Raw genomic sequence first — 23,374 nt, 5'->3', positions numbered from 1 at the left:
AAAGGCAAGACAGGCCCTGGAGAACAGGGAGCCTTGTTATGCTGATGGGCGGGATGTAAGTTGCCAACTGCCTCACTGGAGGAGTGCATTGTGTTCCCTAAAACAAGTAAACAACAGAGCTACAGAGCCAAGGGCACGTCCAGTCTAGGGAATATACCTTGGGAAAACTGAAAATCCATAAGACAGAGCCAGCCCCAAATTGAGGGCTGCACTGCTTACAGGAACCTCAACCTGGGTACACCTGAAATATCCCAGGAAATATAAAAATGGTTCCAAACATTGTGGAACTTACGTACGATGGAATATCCCTCAGCCATGAAATCAATGTCCTAAGACCAGTAGCAGCAAAATGAGTGGATTCAGGTACGATGATTCTAAGTGAAAGAAGTCACACAGGAAAAGAAACTTATCATAAGATATCACTTAGGAAGATCCTGTAAACATGGCTACACATGAACTGAGTTAGGCAAGAGAACAGAGTCTCACATTTAGAAAACACTCCTATGCCTGCTTAAGGGGGAAGGAGAGGGGGGGTGATGCATCAAACCAGAGTTTGATATAAGCACAGGTACCGTTCCAAAAACCAACTATGGAATAGACAAGACCTACACCTTCCTCAGTGAAAGGGACTCAAAACCCCATATTTCCCGCAGAGGAATAGATCTGACTAGTAAGAATCTTAAAACCTATGTATTGATATGTCTCCGTAAGGGAATCAAGTGTGTCTAGACTGGCATAAACATGGCAGCGAGAATCAGCTCAAACCCACTCTAAAAAGGAATTTCAAAAACAAAACAAAGAAACAGGGAAATTCTTTACAATTCCTTCAGGGTCTCTGATGCAACCTGGAATGACCCTATCTACAATGACAGCTGGATGTGGCATAAGGCTGGACACTTGGGACTGAGAGGATTGGTGAGATTGGGTGAGCAAATGCAGACCCTTTAAAGCAATAATGCATGGCACCCATTCCATGGGTCCCAGCTCTCCAGGTTGAAGGGAATATTACTACAGCTATAACATGTACGGGAAACCTAGAGAATGGACACACTGTGAATACGAAAGGTTTCTAAAACTCAACGAAGAGTCCATCTCGTGGTGCTCCGGTCTGACTTTCCAACTGCTTTCCTATCAATCTCCCAACTTGGAGAGACAGCCCCTTTAAGCTCCTGGTTCGCACAGGTTGCCAATTTCGCAGAGGATGAAAGGGAAGAGGGAGAACCAATGAGAGAGTAGCTGTTAGGCATTTGGATGGGCACATGTCACTCTAATTTCCCGGCAGGAAGAAGAATTAACCAAAGTCTCAGCCACCCACCGGGAACCAGTATAGGTCCTGAACCAAAAGTTTGGACTTGCGTTCAGCTCACAAAAAACGAGTTGAAAAATGGAGCTCAGGGGCACAGCAATTCACAAACTGGCAGAGTAATCAAGGCCAACTATCGTCCAAAAATCTGGTGAGGGAAGGCAACGAGGCGGACTTGAAAGCGAGGCAGAATAGCAGGAAACAGATTTCAAGAGGTACGTTGGAATCGCCTGTAAAGCACAGGAAGAGGGGCACAACTTCGACAATGATGCACTTGGCCAAAAAGGGCGTATGCGTTTTCTCCTGAATATATTCAGGAGAAAACACGTACGACCTTTTTGGCCAAGCAAGCAAGCGGGCAATGCAAATCTGCACTACAAAGAAGTATCACTTCCCACCGGTCAAAAGGGACATCCACAAAATGTGTAAAAACCAGAAAGGCAAGACAGGCCCTGGAGAACAGGGAGCCTTGTTATGCTGATGGGCGGGATGTAAGTTGCCAACTGCCTCACTGGAGGAGTGCATTGTGTTCCCTAAAACAAGTAAACAACAGAGCTACAGAGCCAAGGGCACTTCCAGTCTAGGGAATATACCTTGGGAAAACTGAAAATCCATAAGACAGAGCCACCCCCAAATTGAGGGCTGCACTGCTTACAGGAACCTCAACCTGGGTACACCTGAAATATCCCAGGAAATATAAAAATGGTTCCAAACATTGTGGAACTTATGTACGATGGAATATCCCTCAGCCATGAAATCAATGTCCTAAGACCAGTCGCAGCAAAATGAGTGGATTCAGGTACGATGATTCTAAGTGAAAGAAGTCACACAGGAAAAGAAACTTATCATAAGATATCACTTAGGAAGATCCTGTAAACATGGCTACACATGAACTGAGTTAGGCAAGAGAACAGAGTCTCACATTTAGAAAACACTCCTATGCCTGCTTAAGGGGGAAGGAGAGGGGGGGTGATGCATGAAACCAGAGTTTGATATAAGCACAGGTACCGTTCCAAAAACCAACTATGGAATAGACAAGACCTACACCTTCCTCAGTGAAAGGGACTCAAAACCCCATATTTCCCGCAGAGGAATAGATCTGACTAGTAAGAATCTTAAAACCTATGTATTGATATGTCTCCGTAAGGGAATCAAGTGTGTCTAGACTGGCATAAACATGGCAGCGAGAATCAGCTCAAACCCACTCTAAAATGGAATTTCAAAAACAAAACAAAGAAACAGGGAAATTCTTTACAATTCCTTCAGGGTCTCTGATGCAACCTGGAATGACTCTCTCTACAATGACAGCTGGATGTGGCATAAGGCTGGACACTTGGGACTGAGAGGATTGGTGAGATTGGGTGAGCAAATGCAGACCCTTTAAAGCAATAATGCATGGCACCCATTCCATGGGTCCCAGCTCTCCAGGTTGAAGGGAATATTACTACAGCTATAACATGTACGGGAAACCTAGAGAATGGACACACTGTGAATACGAAAGGTTTCTAAAACTCAACGAAGAGTCCCTCTCGTGGTGCTCCGGTCTGACTTTCCAACTGCTTTCCTATCAATCTCCCAACTTGGAGAGACAGCCCCTTTAAGCTCCTGGTTCGCACAGGTTGCCAATTTGGCAGAGGATGAAAGGGAAGAGGGAGAACCAATGAGAGAGTAGCTGTTAGGCATTTGGATGGGCACATGTCACTCTAATTTCCCGGCAGGAAGAAGAATTAACCAAAGTCTCAGCCACCCACCGGGAACCAGTATAGGTCCTGAACCAAAAGTTTGGACTTGCGATCAGCTCACAAAAAACGAGTTGAAAAATGGAGCTCAGGGGCACAGCAATTCACAAACTGGCAGAGTAATCAAGGCCAACTATCGTCCAAAAATCTGTTGAGGGAAGGCAACGAGGCGGACTTGAAAGCGAGGCAGAATAGCAGGAAACAGATTTCAAGAGGTACGTTGGAATCGCCTGTAAAGCACAGGAAGAGGGGCACAACTTCGACAATGATGCACTTGGCCAAAAAGGGCGTATGTGTTTTCTCCTGAATATATTCAGGAGAAAACGCGTACGCCCTTTTTGGCCAAGCAAGCAAGCGGGCAATGCAAATCTGCACTACAAAGAAGTATCACTTCCCACCGGTCAAAAGGGACATCCACAAAATGTGTAAAAACCAGAAAGGCAAGACAGGCCCTGGAGAACAGGGAGCCTTGTTATGCTGATGGGCGGGATGTAAGTTGCCAACTGCCTCACTGGAGGAGTGCATTGTGTTCCCTAAAACAAGTAAACAACAGAGCTACAGAGCCAAGGGCACGTCCAGTCTAGGGAATATACCTTGGGAAAACTGAAAATCCATAAGACAGAGCCAGCCCCAAATTGAGGGCTGCACTGCTTACAGGAACCTCAACCTGGGTACACCTGAAATATCCCAGGAAATATAAAAATGGTTCCAAACATTGTGGAACTTACGTACGATGGAATATCCCTCAGCCATGAAATCAATGTCCTAAGACCAGTAGCAGCAAAATGAGTGGATTCAGGTACGATGATTCTAAGTGAAAGAAGTCACACAGGAAAAGAAACTTATCATAAGATATCACTTAGGAAGATCCTGTAAACATGGCTACACATGAACTGAGTTAGGCAAGAGAACAGAGTCTCACATTTAGAAAACACTCCTATGCCTGCTTAAGGGGGAAGGAGAGGGGGGGTGATGCATCAAACCAGAGTTTGATATAAGCACAGGTACCGTTCCAAAAACCAACTATGGAATAGACAAGACCTACACCTTCCTCAGTGGAAGGGACTCAAAACCCCATATTTCCCGCAGAGGAATAGATCTGACTAGTAAGAATCTTAAAACCTATGTATTGATATGTCTCCGTAAGGGAATCAAGTGTGTCTAGACTGGCATAAACATGGCAGCGAGAATCAGCTCAAACCCACTCTAAAAAGGAATTTCAAAAACAAAACAAAGAAACAGGGAAATTCTTTACAATTCCTTCAGGGTCTCTGATGCAACCTGGAATGACCCTATCTACAATGACAGCTGGATGTGGCATAAGGCGGGACACTTGGGACTGAGAGGATTGGTGAGATTGGGTGAGCAAATGCAGACCCTTTAAAGCAATAATGCATGGCACCCATTCCATGGGTCCCAGCTCTCCAGGTTGAAGGGAATATTACTACAGCTATAACATGTACAGGAAACCTAGAGAATGGACACACTGTGAATACGAAAGGTTTCTAAAACTCAACGAAGAGTCCCTCTCCTGGTGCTCCGGTCTGACTTTCCAACTGCTTCCTATCAATCTCCCAACTTGGAGAGACAGCCCCTTTAAGCTCCTGGTTCGCACAGGTTGCCAATTTCGCAGAGGATGAAAGGGAAGGGGGAGAACCAATGAGAGAGTAGCTGTTAGGCATTTGGATGGGCACATGTCACTCTAATTTCCCGGCAGGAAGAAGAATTAACCAAAGTCTCAGCCACCCACCGGGAACCAGTATAGGTCCTGAACCAAAAGTTTGGACTTGCGTTCAGCTCACAAAAAACGAGTTGAAAAATGGAGCTCAGGGGCACAGCAATTCACAAACTGGCAGAGTAATCAAGGCCAACTATCGTCCAAAAATCTGGTGTGGGAAGGCAACGAGGCGGACTTGAAAGCGAGGCAGAATAGCAGGAAACAGATTTCAAGAGGTACGTTGGAATCGCCTGTAAAGCACAGGAAGAGAGGCACAACTTCGACAATGATGCACTTGGCCAAAAAGGGCGTATGCGTTTTCTCCTGAATATATTCAGGAGAAAACGCATACACCCTTTTTGGCCAAGCAAGCAAGCGGGCAATGCAAATCTGCACTACAAAGAAGTATCACTTCCCACCGGTCAAAAGGGACATCCACAAAATGTGTAAAAACCAGAAAGGCAAGACAGGCCCTGGAGAACAGGGAGCCTTGTTATGCTGATGGGCGGGATGTAAGTTGCCAACTGCCTCACTGGAGGAGTGCATTGTGTTCCCTAAAACAAGTAAACAACAGAGCTACAGAGCCAAGGGCACTTCCAGTCTAGGGAATATACCTTGGGAAAACTGAAAATCCATAAGACAGAGCCACCCCCAAATTGAGGGCTGCACTGCTTACAGGAACCTCAACCTGGGTACACCTGAAATATCCCAGGAAATATAAAAATGATTCCAAACATTGTGGAACTTATGTACGATGGAATATCCCTCAGCCATGAAATCAATGTCCTAAGACCAGTAGCAGCAAAATGAGTGGATTCAGGTACGATGATTCTAAGTGAAAGAAGTCACACAGGAAAAGAAACTTATCATAAGATATCACTTAGGAAGATCCTGTAAACATGGCTACACATGAACTGAGTTAGGCAAGAGAACAGAGTCTCACATTTAGAAAACACTCCTATGCCTGCTTAAGGGGGAAGGAGAGGGGGGGTGATGCATCAAACCAGAGTTTGATATAAGCACAGGTACCGTTCCAAAAACCAACTATGGAATAGACAAGACCTACACCTTCCTCAGTGAAAGGGACTCAAAACCCCATATTTCCCGCAGAGGAATAGATCTGACTAGTAAGAATCTTAAAACCTATGTATTGATATGTCTCCGTAAGGGAATCAAGTGTGTCTAGACTGGCATAAACATGGCAGCGAGAATCAGCTCAAACCCACTCTAAAAAGGAATTTCAAAAACAAAACAAAGAAACAGGGAAATTCTTTACAATTCCTTCAGGGTCTCTGATGCAACCTGGAATGACCCTATCTACAATGACAGCTGGATGTGGCATAAGGCTGGACACTTGGGACTGAGAGGATTGGTGAGATTGGGTGAGCAAATGCAGACCCTTTAAAGCAATAATGCATGGCACCCATTCCATGGGTCCCAGCTCTCCAGGTTGAAGGGAATATTACTACAGCTATAACATGTACGGGAAACCTAGAGAATGGACACACTGTGAATACGAAAGGTTTCTAAAACTCAACGAAGAGTCCATCTCGTGGTGCTCCGGTCTGACTTTCCAACTGCTTTCCTATCAATCTCCCAACTTGGAGAGACAGCCCCTTTAAGCTCCTGGTTCGCACAGGTTGCCAATTTGGCAGAGGATGAAAGGGAAGAGGGAGAACCAATGAGAGAGTAGCTGTTAGGCATTTGGATGGGCACATGTCACTCTAATTTCCCGGCAGGAAGAAGAATTAACCAAAGTCTCAGCCACCCACCGGGAACCAGTATAGGTCCTGAACCAAAAGTTTGGACTTGCGTTCAGCTCACAAAAAACGAGTTGAAAAATGGAGCTCAGGGGCACAGCAATTCACAAACTGGCAGAGTAATCAAGGCCAACTATCGTCCAAAAATCTGGTGAGGGAAGGCAACGAGGCGGACTTGAAAGCGAGGCAGAATAGCAGGAAACAGATTTCAAGAGGTACGTTGGAATCGCCTGTAAAGCACAGGAAGAGGGGCACAACTTCGACAATGATGCACTTGGCCAAAAAGGGCGTATGCGTTTTCTCCTGAATATATTCAGGAGAAAACACGTACGACCTTTTTGGCCAAGCAAGCAAGCGGCCAATGCAAATCTGCACTACAAAGAAGTATCACTTGCCACCGGTCAAAAGGGACATCCACAAAATGTGTAAAAACCAGAAAGGCAAGACAGGCCCTGGAGAACAGGGAGCCTTGTTATGCTGATGGGCGGGATGTAAGTTGCCAACTGCCTCACTGGAGGAGTGCATTGTGTTCCCTAAAACAAGTAAACAACAGAGCTACAGAGCCAAGGGCACTTCCAGTCTAGGGAATATACCTTGGGAAAACTGAAAATCCATAAGACAGAGCCAGCCCCAAATTGAGGGCTGCACTGCTTACAGGAACCTCAACCTGGGTACACCTGAAATATCCCAGGAAATATAAAAATGGTTCCAAACATTGTGGAACTTATGTACGATGGAATATCCCTCAGCCATGAAATCAATGTCCTAAGACCAGTCGCAGCAAAATGAGTGGATTCAGGTACGATGATTCTAAGTGAAAGAAGTCACACAGGAAAAGAAACTTATCATAAGATATCACTTAGGAAGATCCTGTAAACATGGCTACACATGAACTGAGTTAGGCAAGAGAACAGAGTCTCACATTTAGAAAACACTCCTATGCCTGCTTAAGGGGGAAGGAGAGGGGGGGTGATGCATCAAACCAGAGTTTGATATAAGCACAGGTACCGTTCCAAAAACCAACTATGGAATAGACAAGACCTACACCTTCCTCAGTGAAAGGGACTCAAAACCCCATATTTCCCGCAGAGGAATAGATCTGACTAGTAAGAATCTTAAAACCTATGTATTGATATGTCTTCGTAAGGGAATCAAGTGTGTCTAGACTGGCATAAACATGGCAGCGAGAATCAGCTCAAACCCACTCTAAAAAGGAATTTCAAAAACAAAACAAAGAAACAGGGAAATTCTTTACAATTCCTTCAGGGTCTCTGATGCAACCTGGAATGACCCTCTCTACAATGACAGCTGGATGTGGCATAAGGCTGGACACTTGCGACTGAGAGGATTGGTGAGATTGGGTGAGCAAATGCAGACCCTTTAAAGCAATAATGCATGGCACCCATTCCATGGGTCCCAGCTCTCCAGGTTGAAGGGAATATTACTACAGCTATAACATGTACGGGAAACCTAGAGAATGGACACACTGTGAATACGAAAGGTTTCTAAAACTCAACGAAGAGTCCCTCTCGTGGTGCTCCGGTCTGACTTTCCAACTGCTTTCCTATCAATCTCCCAACTTGGAGAGACAGCCCCTTTAAGCTCCTGGTTCGCACAGGTTGCCAATTTGGCAGAGGATGAAAGGGAAGAGGGAGAACCAATGAGAGAGTAGCTGTTAGGCATTTGGATGGGCACATGTCACTCTAATTTCCCGGCAGGAAGAAGAATTAACCAAAGTCTCAGCCACCCACCGGGAACCAGTATAGGTCCTGAACCAAAAGTTTGGACTTGCGATCAGCTCACAAAAAACGAGTTGAAAAATGGAGCTCAGGGGCACAGCAATTCACAAACTGGCAGAGTAATCAAGGCCAACTATCGTCCAAAAATCTGTTGAGGGAAGGCAACGAGGCGGACTTGAAAGCGAGGCAGAATAGCAGGAAACAGATTTCAAGAGGTACGTTGGAATCGCCTGTAAAGCACAGGAAGAGGGGCACAACTTCGACAATGATGCACTTGGCCAAAAAGGGCGTATGCGTTTTCTCCTGAATATATTCAGGAGAAAACGCGTACGCCCTTTTTGGCCAAGCAAGCAAGCGGCCAATGCAAATCTGCACTACAAAGAAGTATCACTTCCCACCGGTCAAAAGGGACATCCACAAAATGTGTAAAAACCAGAAAGGCAAGACAGGCCCTGGAGAACAGGGAGCCTTGTTATGCTGATGGGCGGGATGTAAGTTGCCAACTGCCTCACTGGAGGAGTGCATTGTGTTCCCTAAAACAAGTAAACAACAGAGCTACAGAGCCAAGGGCACGTCCAGTCTAGGGAATATACCTTGGGAAAACTGAAAATCCATAAGACAGAGCCAGCCCCAAATTGAGGGCTGCACTGCTTACAGGAACCTCAACCTGGGTACACCTGAAATATCCCGGGAAATATAAAAATGGTTCCAAACATTGTGGAACTTACGTACGATGGAATATCCCTCAGCCATGAAATCAATGTCCTAAGACCAGTAGCAGCAAAATGAGTGGATTCAGGTACGATGATTCTAAGTGAAAGAAGTCACACAGGAAAAGAAACTTATCATAAGATATCACTTAGGAAGATCCTGTAAACATGGCTACACATGAACTGAGTTAGGCAAGAGAACAGAGTCTCACATTTAGAAAACCCTCCTATGCCTGCTTAAGGGGGAAGGAGGGGGGGGTGATGCATCAAACCAGAGTTTGATATAAGCACAGGTACCGTTCCAAAAACCAACTATGGAATAGACAAGACCTACACCTTCCTCAGTGAAAGGGACTCAAAACCCCATATTTCCCGCAGAGGAATAGATCTGACTAGTAAGAATCTTAAAACCTATGTATTGATATGTCTCCGTAAGGGAATCAAGTGTGTCTAGACTGGCATAAACATGGCAGCGAGAATCAGCTCAAACCCACTCTAAAAAGGAATTTCAAAAACAAAACAAAGAAACAGGGAAATTCTTTACAATTCCTTCAGGGTCTCTGATGCAACCTGGAATGACCCTCTCTACAATGACAGCTGGATGTGGCATAAGGCTGGACACTTGGGACTGAGAGGATTGGTGAGATTGGGTGAGCAAATGCAGACCCTTTAAAGCAATAATGCATGGCACCCATTCCATGGGTCCCAGCTCTCCAGGTTGAAGGGAATATTACTACAGCTATAACATGTACGGGAAACCTAGAGAATGGACACACTGTGAATACGAAAGGTTTCTAAAACTCAACGAAGAGTCCCTCTCGTGGTGCTCCGGTCTGACTTTCCAACTGCTTTCCTATCAATCTCCCAACTTGGAGAGACAGCCCCTTTAAGCTCCTGGTTCGCACAGGTTGCCAATTTCGCAGAGGATGAAAGGGAAGAGGGAGAACCAATGAGAGAGTAGCTGTTAGGCATTTGGATGGGCACATGTCACTCTAATTTCCCGGCAGGAAGAAGAATTAACCAAAGTCTCAGCCACCCACCGGGAACCAGTATAGGTCCTGAACCAAAAGTTTGGACTTGCGTTCAGCTCACAAAAAACGAGTTGAAAAATGGAGCTCAGGGGCACAGCAATTCACAAACTGGCAGAGTAATCAAGGCCAACTATCGTCCAAAAATCTGGTGAGGGAAGGCAACGAGGCGGACTTGAAAGCGAGGCAGAATAGCAGGAAACAGATTTCAAGAGGTACGTTGGAATCGCCTGTAAAGCACAGGAAGAGGGGCACAACTTCGACAATGATGCACTTGGCCAAAAAGGGCGTATGCGTTTTCTCCTGAATATATTCAGGAGAAAACGCATACGCCCTTTTTGGCCAAGCAAGCAAGCGGGCAATGCAAATCTGCACTACAAAGAAGTATCACTTCCCACCGGTCAAAAGGGACATCCACAAAATGTGTAAAAACCAGAAAGGCAAGACAGGCCCTGGAGAACAGGGAGCCTTGTTATGCTGATGGGCGGGATGTAAGTTGCCAACTGCCTCACTGGAGGAGTGCATTGTGTTCCCTAAAACAAGTAAACAACAGAGCTACAGAGCCAAGGGCACGTCCAGTCTAGGGAATATACCTTGGGAAAACTGAAAATCCATAAGACAGATCCACCCCCAAATTGAGGGCTGCACTGCTTACAGAAACCTCAACCTGGGTACACCTGAAATATCCCAGGAAATATAAAAATGGTTCCAAACATTGTGGAACTTATGTACGATGGAATATCCCTCAGCCATGAAATCAATGTCCTAAGACCAGTAGCAGCAAAATGAGTGGATTCAGGTACGATGATTCTAAGTGAAAGAAGTCACACAGGAAAAGAAACTTATCATAAGATATCACTTAGGAAGATCCTGTAAACATGGCTACACATGAACTGAGTTAGGCAAGAGAACAGAGTCTCACATTTAGAAAACACTCCTATGCCTGCTTAAGGGGGAAGGAGAGGGGGGGTGATGCATCAAACCAGAGTTTGATATAAGCACAGGTACCGTTCCAAAAACCAACTATGGAATAGACAAGACCTACACCTTCCTCAGTGGAAGGGACTCAAAACCCCATATTTCCCGCAGAGGAATAGATCTGACTAGTAAGAATCTTAAAACCTATGTATTGATATGTCTCCATAAGGGAATCAAGTGTGTCTAGACTGGCATAAACATGGCAGCGAGAATCAGCTCAAACCCACTCTAAAAAGGAATTTCAAAAACAAAACAAAGAAACAGGGAAATTCTTTACAATTCCTTCAGGGTCTCTGATGCAACCTGGAATGACCCTATCTACAATGACAGCTGGATGTGGCATAAGGCTGGACACTTGGGACTGAGAGGATTGGTGAGATTGGGTGAGCAAATGCAGACCCTTTAAAGCAATAATGCATGGCACCCATTCCATGGGTCCCAGCTCTCCAGGTTGAAGGGAATATTACTACAGATATAACATGTACAGGAAACCTAGAGAATGGACACACTGTGAATACGAAAGGTTTCTAAAACTCAACGAAGAGTCCCTCTCGTGGTGCTCCGGTCTGACTTTCCAACTGCTTTCCTATCAATCTCCCAACTTGGAGAGACAGCCCCTTTAAGCTCCTGGTTCGCACAGGTTGCCAATTTCGCAGAGGATGAAAGGGAAGAGGGAGAACCAATGAGAGAGTAGCTGTTAGGCATTTGGATGGGCACATGTCACTCTAATTTCCCGGCAGGAAGAAGAATTAACCAAAGTCTCAGCCACCCACCGGGAACCAGTATAGGTCCTGAACCAAAAGTTTGGACTTGCGTTCAGCTCACAAAAAACGAGTTGAAAAATGGAGCTCAGGGGCACAGCAATTCACAAACTGGCAGAGTAATCAAGGCCAACTATCGTCCAAAAATCTGGTGAGGGAAGGCAACGAGGCGGACTTGAAAGCGAGGCAGAATAGCAGGAAACAGATTTCAAGAGGTACGTTGGAATCGCCTGTAAAGCACAGGAAGAGGGGCACAACTTCGACAATGATGCACTTGGCCAAAAAGGGCGTATGCGTTTTCTCCTGAATATATTCAGGAGAAAACGCATACGCCCTTTTTGGCCAAGCAAGAAAGCGGGCAATGCAAATCTGCACTACAAAGAAGTATCACTTCCCACCGGTCAAAAGGGACATCCACAAAATGTGTAAAAACCAGAAAGGCAAGACAGGCCCTGGAGAACAGGGAGCCTTGTTATGCTGATGGGCGGGATGTAAGTTGCCAACTGCCTCACTGGAGGAGTGCATTGTGTTCCCTAAAACAAGTAAACAACAGAGCTACAGAGCCAAGGGCACTTCCAGTCTAGGGAATATACCTTGGGAAAACTGAAAATCCATAAGACAGAGCCACCCCCAAATTGAGGGCTGCACTGCTTACAGGAACCTCAACCTGGGTACACCTGAAATATCCCAGGAAATATAAAAATGATTCCAAACATTGTGGAACTTATGTACGATGGAATATCCCTCAGCCATGAAATCAATGTCCTAAGACCAGTAGCAGCAAAATGAGTGGATTCAGGTACGATGATTCTAAGTGAAAGAAGTCACACAGGAAAAGAAACTTATCATAAGATATCACTTAGGAAGATCCTGTAAACATGGCTACACATGAACTGAGTTAGGCAAGAGAACAGAGTCTCACATTTAGAAAACACTCCTATGCCTGCTTAAGGGGGAAGGAGAGGGGGGGTGATGCATCAAACCAGAGTTTGATATAAGCACAGGTACCATTCCAAAAACCAACTATGGAATAGACAAGACCTACACCTTCCTCAGTGGAAGGGACTCAAAACCCCATATTTCCCGCAGAGGAATAGATCTGACTAGTAAGAATCTTAAAACCTATGTATTGATATGTCTCCGTAAGGGAATCAAGTGTGTCTAGACTGCCATAAACATGGCAGCGAGAATCAGCTCAAACCCACTCTAAAAAGGAATTTCAAAAACAGAACAAAGAAACAGGGAAATTCTTTACAATTCCTTCAGGGTCTCTGATGAAACCTGGAATGACCCTATCTACAATGACAGCTGGATGTGGCATAAGGCTGGACACTTGCGACTGAGAGGATTGGTGAGATTGGGTGAGCAAATGCAGACCCTTTAAAGCAATAATGCATGGCACCCATTCCATGGGTCCCAGCTCTCCAGGTTGAAGGGAATATTACTACAGCTATAACATGTACGGGAAACCTAGAGAATGGACACACTGTGAATACGAAAGGTTTCTAAAACTCAACGAAGAGTCCCTCTCGTGGTGCTCCGGTCTGACTTTCCAACTGCTTTCCTATCAATCTCCCAACTTGGAGAGACAGACCCTTTAAGCTCCTGGTTCGCACAGGTTGCCAATTTGGCAGAGGATGAAAGGGAAGAGGGAGAACCAATGAGAGAGTAGTTGTTAGGCATTTGGTTGGGCACATGTCACTCTAATTTCCCGGCAGGAAGAAGAATTAACCAAAGTCTCAGCCACCCACCGGGAACCAGTATAGGTCCTGAACCAAAAGTTTGGACTTGCGATCAGCTCACAAAAAACGAGTTGAAAAATGGAGCTCAGGGGCACAGCAATTCACAAACTGGCAGAGTAATCAAGGCCAACTATCGTCCAAAAATCTGTTGAGGGAAGGCAACGAGGCGGACTTGAAAGCGAGGCAGAATAGCAGGAAACAGATTTCAAGAGGTACGTTGGAATCGCCTGTAAAGCACAGGAAGAGGGGCACAACTTCGACAATGATGCACTTGGCCAAAAAGGGCGTATGCGTTTTCTCCTGAATATATTCAGGAGAAAACGCGTACGCCCTTTTTGGCCAAGCAAGCAAGCGGGCAATGCATATCTGCACTACAAAGAAGTATCACTTCCCACCGGTCAAAAGGGACATCCACAAAATGTGTAAAAACCAGAAAGGCAAGACAGGCCCTGGAGAACAGGGAGCCTTGTTATGCTGATGGGCGGGATGTAAGTTGCCAACTGCCTCACTGGAGGAGTGCATTGTGTTCCCTAAAACAAGTAAACAACAGAGCTACAGAGCCAAGGGCACGTCCAGTCTAGGGAATATACCTTGGGAAAACTGAAAATCCATAAGACAGAGCCAGCCCCAAATTGAGGGCTGCACTGCTTACAGGAACCTCAACCTGGGTACACCTGAAATATCCCAGGAAATATAAAAATGGTTCCAAACATTGTGGAACTTACGTACGATGGAATATCCCTCAGCCATGAAATCAATGTCCTAAGACCAGTAGCAGCAAAATGAGTGGATTCAGGTACGATGATTCTAAGTGAAAGAAGTCACACAGGAAAAGAAACTTATCATAAGATATCACTTAGGAAGATCCTGTAAACATGGCTACACATGAACTGAGTTAGGCAAGAGAACAGAGTCTCACATTTAGAAAACACTCCTATGCCTGCTTAAGGGGGAAGGAGAGGGGGGGTGATGCATCAAACCAGAGTTTGATATAAGCACAGGTACCGTTCCAAAAACCAACTATGGAATAGACAAGACCTACACCTTCCTCAGTGGAAGGGACTCAAAACCCCATATTTCCCGCAGAGGAATAGATCTGACTAGTAAGAATCTTAAAACCTATGTATTGATATGTCTCCGTAAGGGAATCAAGTGTGTCTAGACTGGCATAAACATGGCAGCGAGAATCAGCTCAAACCCACTCTAAAAAGGAATTTCAAAAACAAAACAAAGAAACAGGGAAATTCTTTACAATTCCTTCAGGGTCTCTGATGCAACCTGGAATGACCCTATCTACAATGACAGCTGGATGTGGCATAAGGCGGGACACTTGGGACTGAGAGGATTGGTGAGATTGGGTGAGCAAATGCAGACCCTTTAAAGCAATAATGCATGGCACCCATTCCATGGGTCCCAGCTCTCCAGGTTGAAGGGAATATTACTACAGCTATAACATGTACAGGAAACCTAGAGAATGGACACACTGTGAATACGAAAGGTTTCTAAAACTCAACGAAGAGTCCCTCTCCTGGTGCTCCGGTCTGACTTTCCAACTGCTTCCTATCAATCTCCCAACTTGGAGAGACAGCCCCTTTAAGCTCCTGGTTCGCACAGGTTGCCAATTTCGCAGAGGATGAAAGGGAAGGGGGAGAACCAATGAGAGAGTAGCTGTTAGGCATTTGGATGGGCACATGTCACTCTAATTTCCCGGCAGGAAGAAGAATTAACCAAAGTCTCAGCCACCCACCGGGAACCAGTATAGGTCCTGAACCAAAAGTTTGGACTTGCGTTCAGCTCACAAAAAACGAGTTGAAAAATGGAGCTCAGGGGCACAGCAATTCACAAACTGGCAGAGTAATCAAGGCCAACTATCGTCCAAAAATCTGGTGTGGGAAGGCAACGAGGCGGACTTGAAAGCGAGGCAGAATAGCAGGAAACAGATTTCAAGAGGTACGTTGGAATCGCCTGTAAAGCACAGGAAGAGAGGCACAACTTCGACAATGATGCACTTGGCCAAAAAGGGCGTATGCGTTTTCTCCTGAATATATTCAGGAGAAAACGCATACACCCTTTTTGGCCAAGCAAGCAAGCGGGCAATGCAAATCTGCACTACAAAGAAGTATCACTTCCCACCGGTCAAAAGGGACATCCACAAAATGTGTAAAAACCAGAAAGGCAAGACAGGCCCTGGAGAACAGGGAGCCTTGTTATGCTGATGGGCGGGATGTAAGTTGCCAACTGCCTCACTGGAGGAGTGCATTGTGTTCCCTAAAACAAGTAAACAACAGAGCTACAGAGCCAAGGGCACTTCCAGTCTAGGGAATATACCTTGGGAAAACTGAAAATCCATAAGACAGAGCCACCCCCAAATTGAGGGCTGCACTGCTTACAGGAACCTCAACCTGGGTACACCTGAAATATCCCAGGAAATATAAAAATGATTCCAAACATTGTGGAACTTATGTACGATGGAATATCCCTCAGCCATGAAATCAATGTCCTAAGACCAGTAGCAGCAAAATGAGTGGATTCAGGTACGATGATTCTAAGTGAAAGAAGTCACACAGGAAAAGAAACTTATCATAAGATATCACTTAGGAAGATCCTGTAAACATGGCTACACATGAACTGAGTTAGGCAAGAGAACAGAGTCTCACATTTAGAAAACACTCCTATGCCTGCTTAAGGGGGAAGGAGAGGGGGGGTGATGCATCAAACCAGAGTTTGATATAAGCACAGGTACCGTTCCAAAAACCAACTATGGAATAGACAAGACCTACACCTTCCTCAGTGGAAGGGACTCAAAACCCCATATTTCCCGCAGAGGAATAGATCTGACTAGTAAGAATCTTAAAACCTATGTATTGATATGTCTCCGTAAGGGAATCAAGTGTGTCTAGACTGGCATAAACATGGCAGCGAGAATCAGCTCAAACCCACTCTAAAAAGGAATTTCAAAAACAAAACAAAGAAACAGGGAAATTCTTTACAATTCCTTCAGGGTCTCTGATGCAACCTGGAATGACCCTATCTACAATGACAGCTGGATGTGGCATAAGGCTGGACACTTGGGACTGAGAGGATTGGTGAGATTGGGTGAGCAAATGCAGACCCTTTAAAGCAATAATGCATGGCACCCATTCCATGGGTCCCAGCTCTCCAGGTTGAAGGGAATATTACTACAGCTATAACATGTACGGGAAACCTAGAGAATGGACACACTGTGAATACGAAAGGTTTCTAAAACTCAACGAAGAGTCCATCTCGTGGTGCTCCGGTCTGACTTTCCAACTGCTTTCCTATCAATCTCCCAACTTGGAGAGACAGCCCCTTTAAGCTCCTGGTTCGCACAGGTTGCCAATTTGGCAGAGGATGAAAGGGAAGAGGGAGAACCAATGAGAGAGTAGCTGTTAGGCATTTGGATGGGCACATGTCACTCTAATTTCCCGGCAGGAAGAAGAATTAACCAAAGTCTCAGCCACCCACCGGGAACCAGTATAGGTCCTGAACCAAAAGTTTGGACTTGCGTTCAGCTCACAAAAAACGAGTTGAAAAATGGAGCTCAGGGGCACAGCAATTCACAAACTGGCAGAGTAATCAAGGCCAACTATCGTCCAAAAATCTGGTGAGGGAAGGCAACGAGGCGGACTTGAAAGCGAGGCAGAATAGCAGGAAACAGATTTCAAGAGGTACGTTGGAATCGCCTGTAAAGCACAGGAAGAGGGGCACAACTTCGACAATGATGCACTTGGCCAAAAAGGGCGTATGCGTTTTCTCCTGAATATATTCAGGAGAAAACACGTACGACCTTTTTGGCCAAGCAAGCAAGCGGCCAATGCAAATCTGCACTACAAAGAAGTATCACTTGCCACCGGTCAAAAGGGACATCCACAAAATGTGTAAAAACCAGAAAGGCAAGACAGGCCCTGGAGAACAGGGAGCCTTGTTATGCTGATGGGCGGGATGTAAGTTGCCAACTGCCTCACTGGAGGAGTGCATTGTGTTCCCTAAAACAAGTAAACAACAGAGCTACAGAGCCAAGGGCACTTCCAGTCTAGGGAATATACCTTGGGAAAACTGAAAATCCATAAGACAGAGCCACCCCCAAATTGAGGGCTGCACTGCTTACAGGAACCTCAACCTGGGTACACCTGAAATATCCCAGGAAATATAAAAATGGTTCCAAACATTGTGGAACTTATGTACGATGGAATATCCCTCAGCCATGAAATCAATGTCCTAAGACCAGTCGCAGCAAAATGAGTGGATTCAGGTACGATGATTCTAAGTGAAAGAAGTCACACAGGAAAAGAAACTTATCATAAGATATCACTTAGGAAGATCCTGTAAACATGGCTACACATGAACTGAGTTAGGCAAGAGAACAGAGTCTCACATTTAGAAAACACTCCTATGCCTGCTTAAGGGGGAAGGAGAGGGGGGGTGATGCATCAAACCAGAGTTTGATATAAGCACAGGTACCGTTCCAAAAACCAACTATGGAATAGACAAGACCTACACCTTCCTCAGTGAAAGGGACTCAAAACCCCATATTTCCCGCAGAGGAATAGATCTGACTAGTAAGAATCTTAAAACCTATGTATTGATATGTCTCCGTAAGGGAATCAAGTGTGTCTAGACTGGCATAAACATGGCAGCGAGAATCAGCTCAAACCCACTCTAAAAAGGAATTTCAAAAACAAAACAAAGAAACAGGGAAATTCTTTACAATTCCTTCAGGGTCTCTGATGCAACCTGGAATGACCCTCTCTACAATGACAGCTGGATGTGGCATAAGGCTGGACACTTGCGACTGAGAGGATTGGTGAGATTGGGTGAGCAAATGCAGACCCTTTAAAGCAATAATGCATGGCACCCATTCCATGGGTCCCAGCTCTCCAGGTTGAAGGGAATATTACTACAGCTATAACATGTACGGGAAACCTAGAGAATGGACACACTGTGAATACGAAAGGTTTCTAAAACTCAACGAAGAGTCCCTCTCGTGGTGCTCCGGTCTGACTTTCCAACTGCTTTCCTATCAATCTCCCAACTTGGAGAGACAGCCCCTTTAAGCTCCTGGTTCGCACAGGTTGCCAATTTGGCAGAGGATGAAAGGGAAGAGGGAGAACCAATGAGAGAGTAGCTGTTAGGCATTTGGATGGGCACATGTCACTCTAATTTCCCGGCAGGAAGAAGAATTAACCAAAGTCTCAGCCACCCACCGGGAACCAGTATAGGTCCTGAACCAAAAGTTTGGACTTGCGATCAGCTCACAAAAAACGAGTTGAAAAATGGAGCTCAGGGGCACAGCAATTCACAAACTGGCAGAGTAATCAAGGCCAACTATCGTCCAAAAATCTGTTGAGGGAAGGCAACGAGGCGGACTTGAAAGCGAGGCAGAATAGCAGGAAACAGATTTCAAGAGGTACGTTGGAATCGCCTGTAAAGCACAGGAAGAGGGGCACAACTTCGACAATGATGCACTTGGCCAAAAAGGGCGTATGCGTTTTCTCCTGAATATATTCAGGAGAAAACGCGTACGCCCTTTTTGGCCAAGCAAGCAAGCGGCCAATGCAAATCTGCACTACAAAGAAGTATCACTTCCCACCGGTCAAAAGGGACATCCACAAAATGTGTAAAAACCAGAAAGGCAAGACAGGCCCTGGAGAACAGGGAGCCTTGTTATGCTGATGGGCGGGATGTAAGTTGCCAACTGCCTCACTGGAGGAGTGCATTGTGTTCCCTAAAACAAGTAAACAACAGAGCTACAGAGCCAAGGGCACGTCCAGTCTAGGGAATATACCTTGGGAAAACTGAAAATCCATAAGACAGAGCCAGCCCCAAATTGAGGGCTGCACTGCTTACAGGAACCTCAACCTGGGTACACCTGAAATATCCCGGGAAATATAAAAATGGTTCCAAACATTGTGGAACTTACGTACGATGGAATATCCCTCAGCCATGAAATCAATGTCCTAAGACCAGTAGCAGCAAAATGAGTGGATTCAGGTACGATGATTCTAAGTGAAAGAAGTCACACAGGAAAAGAAACTTATCATAAGATATCACTTAGGAAGATCCTGTAAACATGGCTACACATGAACTGAGTTAGGCAAGAGAACAGAGTCTCACATTTAGAAAACCCTCCTATGCCTGCTTAAGGGGGAAGGAGAGGGGGGGTGATGCATCAAACCAGAGTTTGATATAAGCACAGGTACCGTTCCAAAAACCAACTATGGAATAGACAAGACCTACACCTTCCTCAGTGAAAGGGACTCAAAACCCCATATTTCCCGCAGAGGAATAGATCTGACTAGTAAGAATCTTAAAACCTATGTATTGATATGTCTCCGTAAGGGAATCAAGTGTGTCTAGACTGGCATAAACATGGCAGCGAGAATCAGCTCAAACCCACTCTAAAAAGGAATTTCAAAAACAAAACAAAGAAACAGGGAAATTCTTTACAATTCCTTCAGGGTCTCTGATGCAACCTGGAATGACCCTCTCTACAATGACAGCTGGATGTGGCATAAGGCTGGACACTTGGGACTGAGAGGATTGGTGAGATTGGGTGAGCAAATGCAGACCCTTTAAAGCAATAATGCATGGCACCCATTCCATGGGTCCCAGCTCTCCAGGTTGAAGGGAATATTACTACAGCTATAACATGTACGGGAAACCTAGAGAATGGACACACTGTGAATACGAAAGGTTTCTAAAACTCAACGAAGAGTCCCTCTCGTGGTGCTCCGGTCTGACTTTCCAACTGCTTTCCTATCAATCTCCCAACTTGGAGAGACAGCCCCTTTAAGCTCCTGGTTCGCACAGGTTGCCAATTTCGCAGAGGATGAAAGGGAAGAGGGAGAACCAATGAGAGAGTAGCTGTTAGGCATTTGGATGGGCACATGTCACTCTAATTTCCCGGCAGGAAGAAGAATTAACCAAAGTCTCAGCCACCCACCGGGAACCAGTATAGGTCCTGAACCAAAAGTTTGGACTTGCGTTCAGCTCACAAAAAACGAGTTGAAAAATGGAGCTCAGGGGCACAGCAATTCACAAACTGGCAGAGTAATCAAGGCCAACTATCGTCCAAAAATCTGGTGAGGGAAGGCAACGAGGCGGACTTGAAAGCGAGGCAGAATAGCAGGAAACAGATTTCAAGAGGTACGTTGGAATCGCCTGTAAAGCACAGGAAGAGGGGCACAACTTCGACAATGATGCACTTGGCCAAAAAGGGCGTATGCGTTTTCTCCTGAATATATTCAGGAGAAAACGCATACGCCCTTTTTGGCCAAGCAAGCAAGCGGGCAATGCAAATCTGCACTACAAAGAAGTATCACTTCCCACCGGTCAAAAGGGACATCCACAAAATGTGTAAAAACCAGAAAGGCAAGACAGGCCCTGGAGAACAGGGAGCCTTGTTATGCTGATGGGCGGGATGTAAGTTGCCAACTGCCTCACTGGAGGAGTGCATTGTGTTCCCTAAAACAAGTAAACAACAGAGCTACAGAGCCAAGGGCACGTCCAGTCTAGGGAATATACCTTGGGAAAACTGAAAATCCATAAGACAGATCCACCCCCAAATTGAGGGCTGCACTGCTTACAGAAACCTTAACCTGGGTACACCTGAAATATCCCAGGAAATATAAAAATGGTTCAAAACATTGTGGAACTTATGTACGATGGAATATCCCTCAGCCATGAAATCAATGTCCTAAGACCAGTAGCAGCAAAATGAGTGGATTCAGGTACGATGATTCTAAGTGAAAGAAGTCACACAGGAAAAGAAACTTATCATAAGATATCACTTAGGAAGATCCTGTAAACATGGCTACACATGAACTGAGTTAGGCAAGAGAACAGAGTCTCACATTTAGAAAACACTCCTATGCCTGCTTAAGGGGGAAGGAGAGGGGGGGTGATGCATCAAACCAGAGTTTGATATAAGCACAGGTACCGTTCCAAAAACCAACTATGGAATAGACAAGACCTACAGCTTCCTCAGTGAAAGGGACTCAAAACCCCATATTTCCCGCAGAGGAATAGATCTGACTAGTAAGAATCTTAAAACCTATGTATTGATATGTCTCCGTAAGGGAATCAAGTGTGTCTAGACTGGCATAAACATGGCAGCGAGAATCAGCTCAAACCCACTCTAAAAAGGAATTTCAAAAACAAAACAAAGAAACAGGGAAATTCTTTACAATTCCTTCAGGGTCTCTGATGCAACCTGGAATGACCCTATCTACAATGACAGCTGGATGTGGCATAAGGCTGGACACTTGGGACTGAGAGGATTGGTGAGATTGGGTGAGCAAATGCAGACCCTTTAAAGCAATAATGCATGGCACCCATTCCATGGGTCCCAGCTCTCCAGGTTGAAGGGAATATTACTACAGATATAACATGTACAGGAAACCTAGAGAATGGACACACTGTGAATACGAAAGGTTTCTAAAACTCAACGAAGAGTCCCTCTCGTGGTGCTCCGGTCTGACTTTCCAACTGCTTTCCTATCAATCTCCCAACTTGGAGAGACAGCCCCTTTAAGCTCCTGGTTCGCACAGGTTGCCAATTTCGCAGAGGATGAAAGGGAAGAGGGAGAACCAATGAGAGAGTAGCTGTTAGGCATTTGGATGGGCACATGTCACTCTAATTTCCCGGCAGGAAGAAGAATTAACCAAAGTCTCAGCCACCCACCGGGAACCAGTATAGGTCCTGAACCAAAAGTTTGGACTTGCGTTCAGCTCACAAAAAACGAGTTGAAAAATGGAGCTCAGGGGCACAGCAATTCACAAACTGGCAGAGTAATCAAGGCCAACTATCGTCCAAAAATCTGGTGAGGGAAGGCAACGAGGCGGACTTGAAAGCGAGGCAGAATAGCAGGAAACAGATTTCAAGAGGTACGTTGGAATCGCCTGTAAAGCACAGGAAGAGGGGCACAACTTCGACAATGATGCACTTGGCCAAAAAGGGCGTATGCGTTTTCTCCTGAATATATTCAGGAGAAAACGCATACGCCCTTTTTGGCCAAGCAAGCAAGCGGGCAATGCAAATCTGCACTACAAAGAAGTATCACTTCCCACCGGTCAAAAGGGACATCCACAAAATGTGTAAAAACCAGAAAGGCAAGACAGGCCCTGGAGAACAGGGAGCCTTGTTATGCTGATGGGCGGGATGTAAGTTGCCAACTGCCTCACTGGAGGAGTGCATTGTGTTCCCTAAAACAAGTAAACAACAGAGCTACAGAGCCAAGGGCACTTCCAGTCTAGGGAATATACCTTGGGAAAACTGAAAATCCATAAGACAGAGCCACCCCCAAATTGAGGGCTGCACTGCTTACAGGAACCTCAACCTGGGTACACCTGAAATATCCCAGGAAATATAAAAATGATTCCAAACATTGTGGAACTTATGTACGATGGAATATCCCTCAGCCATGAAATCAATGTCCTAAGACCAGTAGCAGCAAAATGAGTGGATTCAGGTACGATGATTCTAAGTGAAAGAAGTCACACAGGAAAAGAAACTTATCATAAGATATCACTTAGGAAGATCCTGTAAACATGGCTACACATGAACTGAGTTAGGCAAGAGAACAGAGTCTCACATTTAGAAAACACTCCTATGCCTGCTTAAGGGGGAAGGAGAGGGGGGGTGATGCATCAAACCAGAGTTTGATATAAGCACAGGTACCATTCCAAAAACCAACTATGGAATAGACAAGACCTACACCTTCCTCAGTGGAAGGGACTCAAAACCCCATATTTCCCGCAGAGGAATAGATCTGACTAGTAAGAATCTTAAAACCTATGTATTGATATGTCTCCGTAAGGGAATCAAGTGTGTCTAGACTGCCATAAACATGGCAGCGAGAATCAGCTCAAACCCACT

The sequence above is a fragment of the Mesoplodon mirus genome, assembly GCF_964341445.2.
Source record: "Mesoplodon mirus genome assembly, chromosome: 10".
In the NCBI taxonomy this organism is placed as follows: domain Eukaryota; kingdom Metazoa; phylum Chordata; class Mammalia; order Artiodactyla; family Ziphiidae; genus Mesoplodon; species Mesoplodon mirus.
Note: the sequence above shows the minus strand (reverse complement) of the source record.